The sequence below is a fragment of the Capricornis sumatraensis genome, chromosome 21 (assembly GCF_032405125.1).
Source record: "Capricornis sumatraensis isolate serow.1 chromosome 21, serow.2, whole genome shotgun sequence".
In the NCBI taxonomy this organism is placed as follows: Eukaryota; Metazoa; Chordata; class Mammalia; order Artiodactyla; family Bovidae; genus Capricornis; species Capricornis sumatraensis.
This window is the reverse complement of record NC_091089.1, coordinates 43,874,784-43,884,998: the sequence shown is the minus strand read 5'-3', so window position 1 is coordinate 43,884,998 and position 10,215 is coordinate 43,874,784.

Below are 10,215 nucleotides of genomic sequence, written 5' to 3'. Positions count from 1 at the left end.
GCCTCACTCCTTGACTGCTCCCCCAGCAGCCTCTGGAGTGTCCCCAGTGACCAGTGCCAGTGAGCTTACAAAGTAACACAGTGGCTTACATGTGATCCATCCATGCTGCGTTCAGGGTGGTTGATAAGAAGCATTCAAGAGAGACACTGCCCTGGCCCCGGGTGGGAACCCCTCCCTCGGAGGAGGAACTATTATGTTGGTGAAACTAAGGCTGGAGACAGACGGGCCCCAGGCTGGGCAGCTGTGGTGGCCTCCCATGGACAGAAACTCCCAAAGAGCAGGAGCAGCGAGGAGCCTTGTCCTGCCCAGATAAGAGACAGAGATGATGTGCTCCTCACTGTCAAAGTCAAGGAGACCTCCCCGACTCCACACGTGCAGCGAGTCTCCTTGGAGGTTGAAAGAGGGGCCGCCACCCCATAGGAGGTGATGTCAACTTCCCATAGGCCTCTTCACTGGCATCCACCTTGGCTGAGAGATGCACACACACAGGGGAGGACCCTGAGCTAAACCAAATACAGACTCAGAGCCAGGTGGAGCGAGATGACTGGCCAAAGGATACCCGGAAGAAATGCCCATAAAAGTGATTTAAACCATCACGAGGGTGCAGTGCTCTCTGAGCCCGCCCGGGGGTGTCTATCCACAGGTACCCTTCTTCCTCCTAATAAACATTTTACTTGTTTCACTACATTCTGTCTCCTTGTGGGAATTCATTTCTCCAAAGCTGAAGGGCCAGGGCCTTGTCACTGACCATTGGTCTAAAGGGCTAGGATTCTGAGCTCTCATTGCTGCTGCTGGACCTGGCTGGGAACTGAAGCTCTACTTCAAGCTGCTGCAGGCCGAGGCCACCTGAGATCAAAACTACTATGGTTTAAGATGGCAAGATGTCAAAACAGAATAAAAACTGCCCCTGCAAATGAGGCACAAAGTCAGTCCAGTTTTTCCCCCCTCTACCTTCTTAGAGTCCTTCTCTCCTCTCCAACTCCCCCTATCCCCCACCCCACCTCCAACATCAGGGCCAAGTGGTGACCGTCATAGCTGCTTAAGGCAGTCCTTCTTTTGGATAAACTTACTCTGAGGACAGAGAGCTGACCAATTCCCTGCAGAAAAACGACTCATCACTTTCTGTGGGTCCTCACCCAGCCATGGGCTTCGCCCTGAGACAAGGAGCTGCCAAGATCAGTGCGCACAGAGCTGGCAGATCCCGCCAGGACTTGGGGAGCACTGAACGGGCATGATTCCGGTAATGCCGAGGAGGGTCCTCAGGCTGGGCCAGAGTCCCAGGCCTGAGCAAGCACACTCTGAGCTAGCTGACTGGCAGGTTGCTGGTTGTCATGGCAGTGCAACCCCAGCCAAGGGGGGGGGGGGTGGTCCCAGGACAAGGAAAAAGCCTGGCAGCTGCTAAGCAGAGGGGCGGGGGTGGGGGAGAGGTGAAGGGCATGGTGGGCTCATCAGTTCCAAACGAGCTTCAAGTATTTGAAAGACTTCCAGCACTTTTTTTTTTCCTTAAGAAGGAAGAATTCATAAAATAGTGATGAGGAAAAATACTGCATGAATGGTGAAGAAAAGGAGAGGTGAGAGAGAAACTTGAAAGGGACCAGGTGCTGGGCACTAAATAGGAAGGCGTGGGACAGTGAGAAGACCTCAGGGCACAGCTTAAACCCCTACCCAAGGAGCAAAGGCAAAGGGAAAAAGGAACTTGGGTCTCTGGAGCCAAAGGCAAAAGGAAATGAGAGAGTCTGAGGCAGCTTGCTCAGCCTGCAGCCTGCAGCCTGGGGCAGCATGTGACCTCGAGGGGCCGGGACTGACCTTGGCGATGACAAAGCCAGGCTTGTGACAGACATGAAAGGGCTGCGGCCCCTGCACCCAGGGACTCGCCACCGGCTGCTTTGTATCACTGCCGGCGATGCCTGGGGATTTTGCACTGCCTTCAACTTAAAGTATTTCTTCTTAGGAACTCAGACCTTTCTTGCAATGTGAAAATGGCTTCAGTTTAAATGACAGCTTTAAACAGTCATCACAAATTATGCCAGGGTCAAAACGCATAAAAAGTGTCAGGCTGGTTTTGAGCAGTTTTGCTTTATTGTTAGATGAGGCCAAACCTGCAGGTGTTCCTGCCTTTTATCAAGTCTGTTCTCCAAGCGACTGCTTGTATCCTCCAGGAGCCGGTCGGGTGGGTGAGTGACTGTCACTGTGGAAGGAACAGGACCCCCAGGCAGCCTGCTGGATGCTGCGGACACCAGCTCTATAACCCGAGGCTGAGGGCACCCCTAAGAGTCTCCAGCCCTCCTGACGCCTAGCAGCCTAACCTGAAAGGCCTAACCCTGGAGTGACCCTGGCCAGTACGTATACATTCATCTGAGTGAACCTCCGTCACTGCTTCCCCAACAGTGAAGCAAGGCCTGGATTCTGCTTAGTGTCAGGTGGGGCTCCTTCTAAAGCAAGTCATCAGCCAGACATGAAACTTGCTTGCTTTGCCCACAAATCACATGGGCTTCCCAGGTGGCGCTAGTGGTAAAGAACCCGCCTGCTAGCCCAGGAGACGCAAGAGACACAGGTTTGATCCCTCAGTTGGGAGGATCCCCTGGAGGAGGAAATGGCAACCCGCTCCAGTGTTCTTGCCTAGAGAATTCCATGGACAGAGGTGCCTGGCGGGCTACAGCCCATGGGGTCTCGAAGAGTCAGACACGACTGAGTGACTAAGGACGCATGCATGAACAATGTGGACCCTGAAGGTTGCCTCCTTCCACAACTTGCTCTCAGACACACTTTCTTTGGAAGATGCAACCAAAAAAAGCTGTCCAGTAAGTAACAGACTCGCATGTCCCTTGGGGTGAGTTCAACTTATGCCCATGTTTCCTGGAAGTGACCCTACAGTGGCGTTGGCACCTGCAACCTTTGCTCCAGTTCTGGGAAGCCCAGCTGCTGCCAAGGCAGAGCTCACCATCTACAATTTTCTCCCTGAGGCTCTGTCTGCTCAAAGACACCGGTTTCTCTGTATTGTGAACTTGCATTTATTTTTCTGGAAGAATACTTCAGGGGACTCTGTGTGATCAGTTGCTCAGTTGCATTTGACTCTCTGCGACTCCACGGACTGTAGCCCACCAGGTGCCTCTGTCCATGGGATTATCCAGGCAAGAATACTGGAGTGGGTTGCCATTTCTTCCTCCAGGGGATCTTCCCGACCCAGGTATTGAACCCACATCTACTGCGTCAGCAGGAGGATTCTTTACCACTGAGCCACCACCCCCTCAGCGGAGTATGCAGGATTTGTAAAGTGTGTCTACAAATCAGTAAGCAAAATGTAGTCACCTCAATTAAAAAAAAAAAAAAAAAAGGGCAAAAGGAGAGAAAAAAAAAAAAACACCATGAAAACCACAATATACCCATCAGAACAGATAAAATGAAAAAATACAGGCAATTTCAAGTTGTTGGACCGCACCCCACAGGGCTGAAAGGCCTGCAATTGCCCAGCTTTGAGACCAAAGAAAGAGCACGGAGCTGGAAACAGAGACATCGACAGTTTAAGTGATGGGGAGCCAACGCGTCTGAAGCAGGGTCCTGGAGCCATACCCCACCGTGTGCGGCAGACAGGGGGCAAGACACGGCAGCATGGGGGCAGGGTGAAGTGATCAGTTACAGGGGGACTGACATCAGGCGTGCTCATTAGTTACCAGGGAAAGCAGCAGAGGCTCATGCCCCTCGCTGCACCTTTGATAAGAACGGGCACCAGCTGAGGCCTGGGCCAAGTACATAGGAAGGTTAGTCTTATGCACAGAATGTAGGTGAAGCAGGGGCTGCTCGGACAGGGGATGGGCAGAGAGCAAGAGGGCAGTCATCCTGAGTGGCCTGACCATACACAAGTTGTTAAGAGATTATACTAATATAATTATCATTAATGGTTAATCATTTGAATATTTATCTAATTATTTGAATAATTATAGCATTTGTTATAAAGTAGTAATTACTATTACAGTAATACGAACATGCCGGTACCTTGATTATAGAGCTGCCAGTATTGAAGCAAGGCAGGACCCTATGGTCCTTGCCCCGCCTGTCCTCCAGCTGCCTTTTGTCTGTAGGAAAACTTTAGTCAGAGAATAAGTTTAATCAGAGAAGTGAGAAAAGGCAGAAACGAAGGAAAGCAGTCCAACAGAACCAATAATCGCTGAGTCACTAAGCACAGTCAAGGACCCTTACTTCCTCCTCCAGCGCTATAGATAACACTCTGAGAGCCGTCTCCTGTGAGCTGTCTTTTAGACCCTGAAAAACCCCACCAGGTGGAAGAAGTTAACCACAGGATGACTGAACTGTAGCCATGAGAGAAGCTGCCGCGATTCTAAGAACTGGCCTCAAGCAAACGGGAGCCCTGGAACTGAAGACTAACAGTACTTAAAACAAGTACCGTTAAACGATACTTAAATCAAGATAATGACGGTCAGACCACCGGTGACCAATTTCAAGATGACTAGCAGAGCTGTTGTAACCCGCTTCCTCCATCTATACATCCTTGAACCTCCCCTCTAAAAGCTCTCGTCCAAGTCAGGGGGCAGTTGGCCTCTAGGCAGGATTCCACCCTCCCCTCTGGTTGTCGGCCTCCAAAATAAAGCAAACTTTCCTTTCCACCAACCCGGGCTCTTTATTGACTTTTGGGCAGCGAGCAGCCAGACCCCACTTTCAATTACAGGACACACAGACACCAAATCGGTCCCAGCCCTGTGGAAAACGTCTTGGTTGGTACCTGTGAGTATAAAGCACACCCTAGGACCCAGCAGCCACCTCTAGGCATACCCACCAGGAATGCACATCTGTGTTCACCAGAAAAAAGAGCAAGAATGATGTCTGCATCAACCCTGCATCAAGCAACCCCAGGCCATCCGAGTGTCCTTCTGCAGAGTGGATGAATCGTGGTCAGTTCACACAATGGGTCATCGTATACTACGAGCATGAATGTGCCCGACTGACTGCAATGACACGGAGAAACTCACACTGCCACCGAGCGGAAGAGGTCCACACAGCAGAGTGCCTTACACAGGACTCGTTCCTGTAAAGCTCAACAGAAGGCAGTCTGGGGTCTGGTATTAGCGGTTAGTGCAGGGGGTGGGCGGGGGGCTGTGGCAGGGTTCTGAGGCTGCTCTTGCTTGTCCACTTTATCCGCTGTACAGCTTATGATTTGTGTCCTTTATTAGCTATATGGCATGCAGGATCTTAGTTCCCTGACCAGGGATCAAACACACAACCCCTCAGAGCTCAGAGTCTTAACCACTGGACTGCCAGGGAAGTCCCTTGTATCCTTTTCTGTATGTGATTCTGCCATAGAAACAACTGAATATAAAACAGAACCTATGTAAAGAACAGACTTTTAGACTCTGTGAGAGAAGGCGAAGTGAAGTGAAGTCGCTCAGTCGTGTCCGACTCTTTGTGACCCCATGGACAGTAGCCTACCAGGCTCCGAGATCCATGGGATTTTCCAAGCAAGGATACTGGAGTGGGCTGCCATTTCCTTCTCCAGGGGATCTTCCCAGCCCAGGGATCGAACCTGGGTCTTCTGCATTGCAGACAGACGCTTTACCATCTGAGCCACTAGAGTGATCCGGGAGAAGGCGAGGGTGGGATGATCTGAGAGAATGGCATTGAAACATGCATATTCCCATATGTGCAACAGATCGCCAGTCCAGGTTCGATCCATGAGACAGGGTGCTCAGGGCTGGTGCACTGGGATGACCCTGAGGGATGGGATGGGGAGGGAGGTGGGAGCGGGGTTCAGGATGGGGGACACATGTACATCCATGGCTGATTCATGTCAATGTATGGCAAAACCACTACAATATTGTAATTAGCCTCCAATTAAATAATTTACAACAACAACAAAAGACCAAACAACCCCCGCCTCCGCAAAAAAAGAAACAGAACCAAAGGAGGAAGTCTCCGTTCTGCCCAGTCCACAGGACCCCCGTGCCCCTGAGGCTCCCCCATCCCCGGCCACTTGGTGATGATGCCCTGCCTTCTAAGAGACCAGGAGATGACGGCCTTTCCTCAGCACCTGCCATTTCTTTCCTCTTTCTCGTTTGCCTCGCCAAGCACTCTCTCTACCTAAACCCAACTGCAGAGGTCAGAAATCAGAGCGAAGTTCTCCTCCTCTTCCTACCCCCGAAACTGACTCATCACCAAACTCGAGTCTAGCCAGAGGGGTTCTGTTCCACCTCCCATGGGTGTAAGTTAGAGTACAACCCTCCAACCTTGCCAAGGTCACGTACTTACAAAATTCACGCTGGCTTCCAGGCCAGTTCGACCTCTCTTTCTCCTCCGAGGAGAAGGCTTTGTGCTTCCAGCCTCTTTGCTCCTGACACTGACGTGTCCTCTTTAAACTCTTTCCCCGAGCTCACAGGGACTCTGACATTTTGCCGAAACCGCCCCCTCGCTGCCCTCCCTTTCAGACGTCTGTGAAGTCCAGATCCATCACCTTCCCTCTGTGTTCACCTTCCCTCCCCTATCCTCAAGGCCCTTCGATAAATGCCCACAGCTGTGAGTCCTAATCTCTGAGCCTGGTCCGCGGCTGCAACTTAAAAAGCAAATGCAGGTAGATTTAGTAACTAAAACACAGCTGTCTTCCTTCAGTGACAGATAAAAAGCCAGCAATGTGTTTTACCGAAAGAATTATCTTCAAAACTCTTACTGTACTATTGCCTCTAACACTTTTTTTAAGCCTAAAAAAACTTCAGTCTTTGATTTAGAAAAATTCCCGAGTTCAAACCAAGTTCATTCAGTTCAGTTCAGTAGCTCAGTCGTGTCCAACTCTTTGCGACCCCATGAATCGCAGCACGCCAGGCCTCCTTGTCTATCACCAACTCCCAGAGTTCATTCAGACTCACGTCCATCGAGTCGGTGATGCCACCCAGCCATCTCGTCCTCTGTCATCCCCTTCTCCTCCTGCCCACAATCCCTCCCAGCATCAGAGTCTTTTCCAATGAGTCAACTCTTCGCATGAGGTGGCCAAAGTACTGGAGTTTCAGCTTCAGCATCATTCCTTCCAAAGAAATCCCAGGGCTGATCTCCTTCAGAATGGACTGGTTGGATCTCCTTGCAGTCCAAGGAACTCTCAAGAGTCTTCTCCAACACCACAGTTCAAAAGCATCGATTCTTCAGTGCTCAGCTTTCTTCACAGTCCAACTCTCACATCCATACATGACCACTGGAAAAACCATAGCCTTGACTAGACGGACCTTTGTTGGCAAAGTAACGTCTCTGTGTTTGAATATGCTATCTAGGTTGGTCATAGCTTTCCTTCTGAGGAGTAAGCGTCTTTTAATTTCATGGTGACTGCAGTGACTTTGGTGCAGTTCATTAGGTGCATTCAAAGAACTGCTAAAAAGTAGGGCATTAAGTTTTAAGATTTGCATTCCTCTCCTAAATTAAACCATACATTCAAATGAGACTTTTAAATTATGTATGCCTTATATATATAGTGGCAAACGTGAAAATAGTAAACACTATTTAGAAACAGTTGTGCAATTTGTAAGGGATATTTTTAACATGCAGTTATTTTTTCCATTCGTACTCTGTCTCCCTCTACTGGATAATTTGCATCATTGCGGAGGCCCTTCTGAGATTATCCTGCGACCAGTGATGCGTCATTGTGTAATATAGTCCATGTAGCTTCCCCGGGGCAGGGCGGGAAATTCACACTAACAGTACACTGAACCACATCCCTTCACTGGAGGTAATGATGGATTCACCAGGAGGTCACCTGGGATTGCCCAGGACATCAGAGCACAGTGAAGACAATTCCCCAAAGTCAAGACCACAGGTTCTTTATCCAGCTCTCCTTCAGGTCTTGATTTGGGGAAATCACATGAAGGAAGGGAACTGGGCCACGATTTGTCCCCTATGCGCCACGTAATCTTTGATAAGTTGAGCGGCAGATATTTGAATTTTAACAGCCTGGAGTGTGGTTAACAGCGCAGCTGATGAAGAGCAGTCCACATGTTTAAAAGCACCAGCAGATGGGAAGGGTACCTTCAATTCTGATGGAAAATAAAAGGCCTAATAATGGGTGGCCCCTTTGTCACCATTCTTGGCTTTCAGTTTAGGCACAATCACAGAATCTTCATCGGCTTTTCTAAAACAGGCTGCAGTAAGTTACTTTCGGGTCAGTCCCGGGGAGATGAAGGGACCTGACAAGGTGTGGAGGGGAGGGACAGTCACCTTTACCCAAAATCTCATATTAGTTCTGATAGTTTGGTTGTAAATTCTTTGTGAAATTCTACATAGACAATCATGACATCTGCGAATAGAGATTGTTCTATTTCCTTTTCTTTTTAGTGCCCCACTGCAGGCGAGGACCTCTAATATGACAATGAACAAATATCCCTGCCTTGTTCCTGATTTTAGAGGAAAAGTGATCAGTCTTTCTCCACCAAGTACAGGCTAGTTGTTGGGTTTCCTCGGCAGGTTGAGAAAGCGCCCTGTTTTTTTCATTTTGAAAGTTTTGTATTTCAGAAAATACAAAAAGGTTTGTATTTTCAAAACATCTGTGCATTTTATCCAGGTTATTACATGTACAGGCACAGAACAGTTTGTGATGATTCACTGTCATTCTTGACGTATGAAGTGTCTGTAATGATGTCTCCTTTTTCAGTCCAGATATGGGTAACTTGTTCTTCTCTATATTCCTGGTGAGCTTGGCTAAAGGTTTGTCAATTTTGCTGAACTTTTAAAAGATACCCTTTTTGCCACACTTAAGTTTTTTATTGTAGTAAAATATACATGACATAAAACTTACCAGTTCAAACATTTGTTAAGTGTACAGCTCAGCAGCATCAAATACATTCACATTACTGTGCAACTACCACCCCATCCATTTCCAGAATTTTCATCTTCCCAAACTGAAACTCTGCACCTCTTAAGTGCTAACTCCCCACCCCCATCCCCTGGTCTCTGCTCACCACCGTACTTTCTGTTGCTGTGAATCTGACCACTCTAGGCCCCTCATCTAAGTGGAATCATACAGTATCTGTCAGTCAACTTTTGTGACTTATTTCACTTACCACAATGTCCTCAAGGTTCATCCATTCTGTAGAGTATGTCAGCAATTTCCTTACTTTTTTAAGTCTAAGTGATATTTCATTGTATTTCTATATCACAGAACACATCGTTTATTCATCCATCAACAGGCATGTGGGTTCCTCCCCATTTCTCGTTATTCTGAAATATGCTTCTATGAACATGGAGGTACAAGTATCTATTGACTCTCTACTTTCACTTCTTTGGGGCATATACCCTGAATTGCTGGATCACATGGCATTTCCATGTTTAATATTTTTAAGAGCTGCATACCATTTTCCACAGTGGCTGCACCATTTTACATTCCCACTGGCAGCACGTACAGGTGGCGGTTTTTCCACATCCCTGCCAACACTTGTTCTTTGGGCAACAGCCACGCTCAAGGGTGTGAAGACATCACAGTGTGGCGTTTCTCTAATGATCACTTTCTACACATTTAAAAATAAAAGGTTTTGTTCTTGTTGTTGCTGTGTGGATACAATCTTTGGTCTATTATCTTTATGAAGTCTTCTGTTTCAAATTATGGAGTGAAGAGCTGTTTTCAGGGCTGAAGAGCATTTCAACAAGTTGGGGCAGATCCTTAATGGGCTTCAGTGGCTGAACCGACAAGTAGAGCTGATGACTCGTGGGCCTGCTGAGTCTGAGACACACCCTGAGTCTCTCCCAGAGGCTTCAGCATCTGGGGATGGGAGGAGAGCACCCCCGACTTGCCTTTCGGAAAATGAATTTTTTCATATAATAAAATCCCCTCATTATAACCGCAAGCATTTGTGGAGCTGAATTTAGAAAGGTCTGTGGGTTTTCAAAGAAAGAAATCTAGCAGAATTTAGGGGTCCTAGTGCTGGCCTTGCCCATCGAACCGTAATCCCCAGTTCCTCCTTGCTGCCCTGGGGCCCTGCTCTCTTGGAGGAACCTCCCCCTGCTGGGCTGTGAGGTGGGTTGTTGTCAACAGTGGGTGGACTGGGGCTGTTTCACCTTGTTCTCAGCCTGTCATAAAGGGTTATCACTTACGCCTACGGAACAGAGTGGATCTGTTGGCAAACAGACTAAACGCATCAGCTCCCAGAGGCAGGTTTCAGTAACGCTTCTCAGTAGTAACTGTCCCATTACGGGAACGAGACCTGCTTCAGGTTTTGCGTGCAGACAGTTCACTAC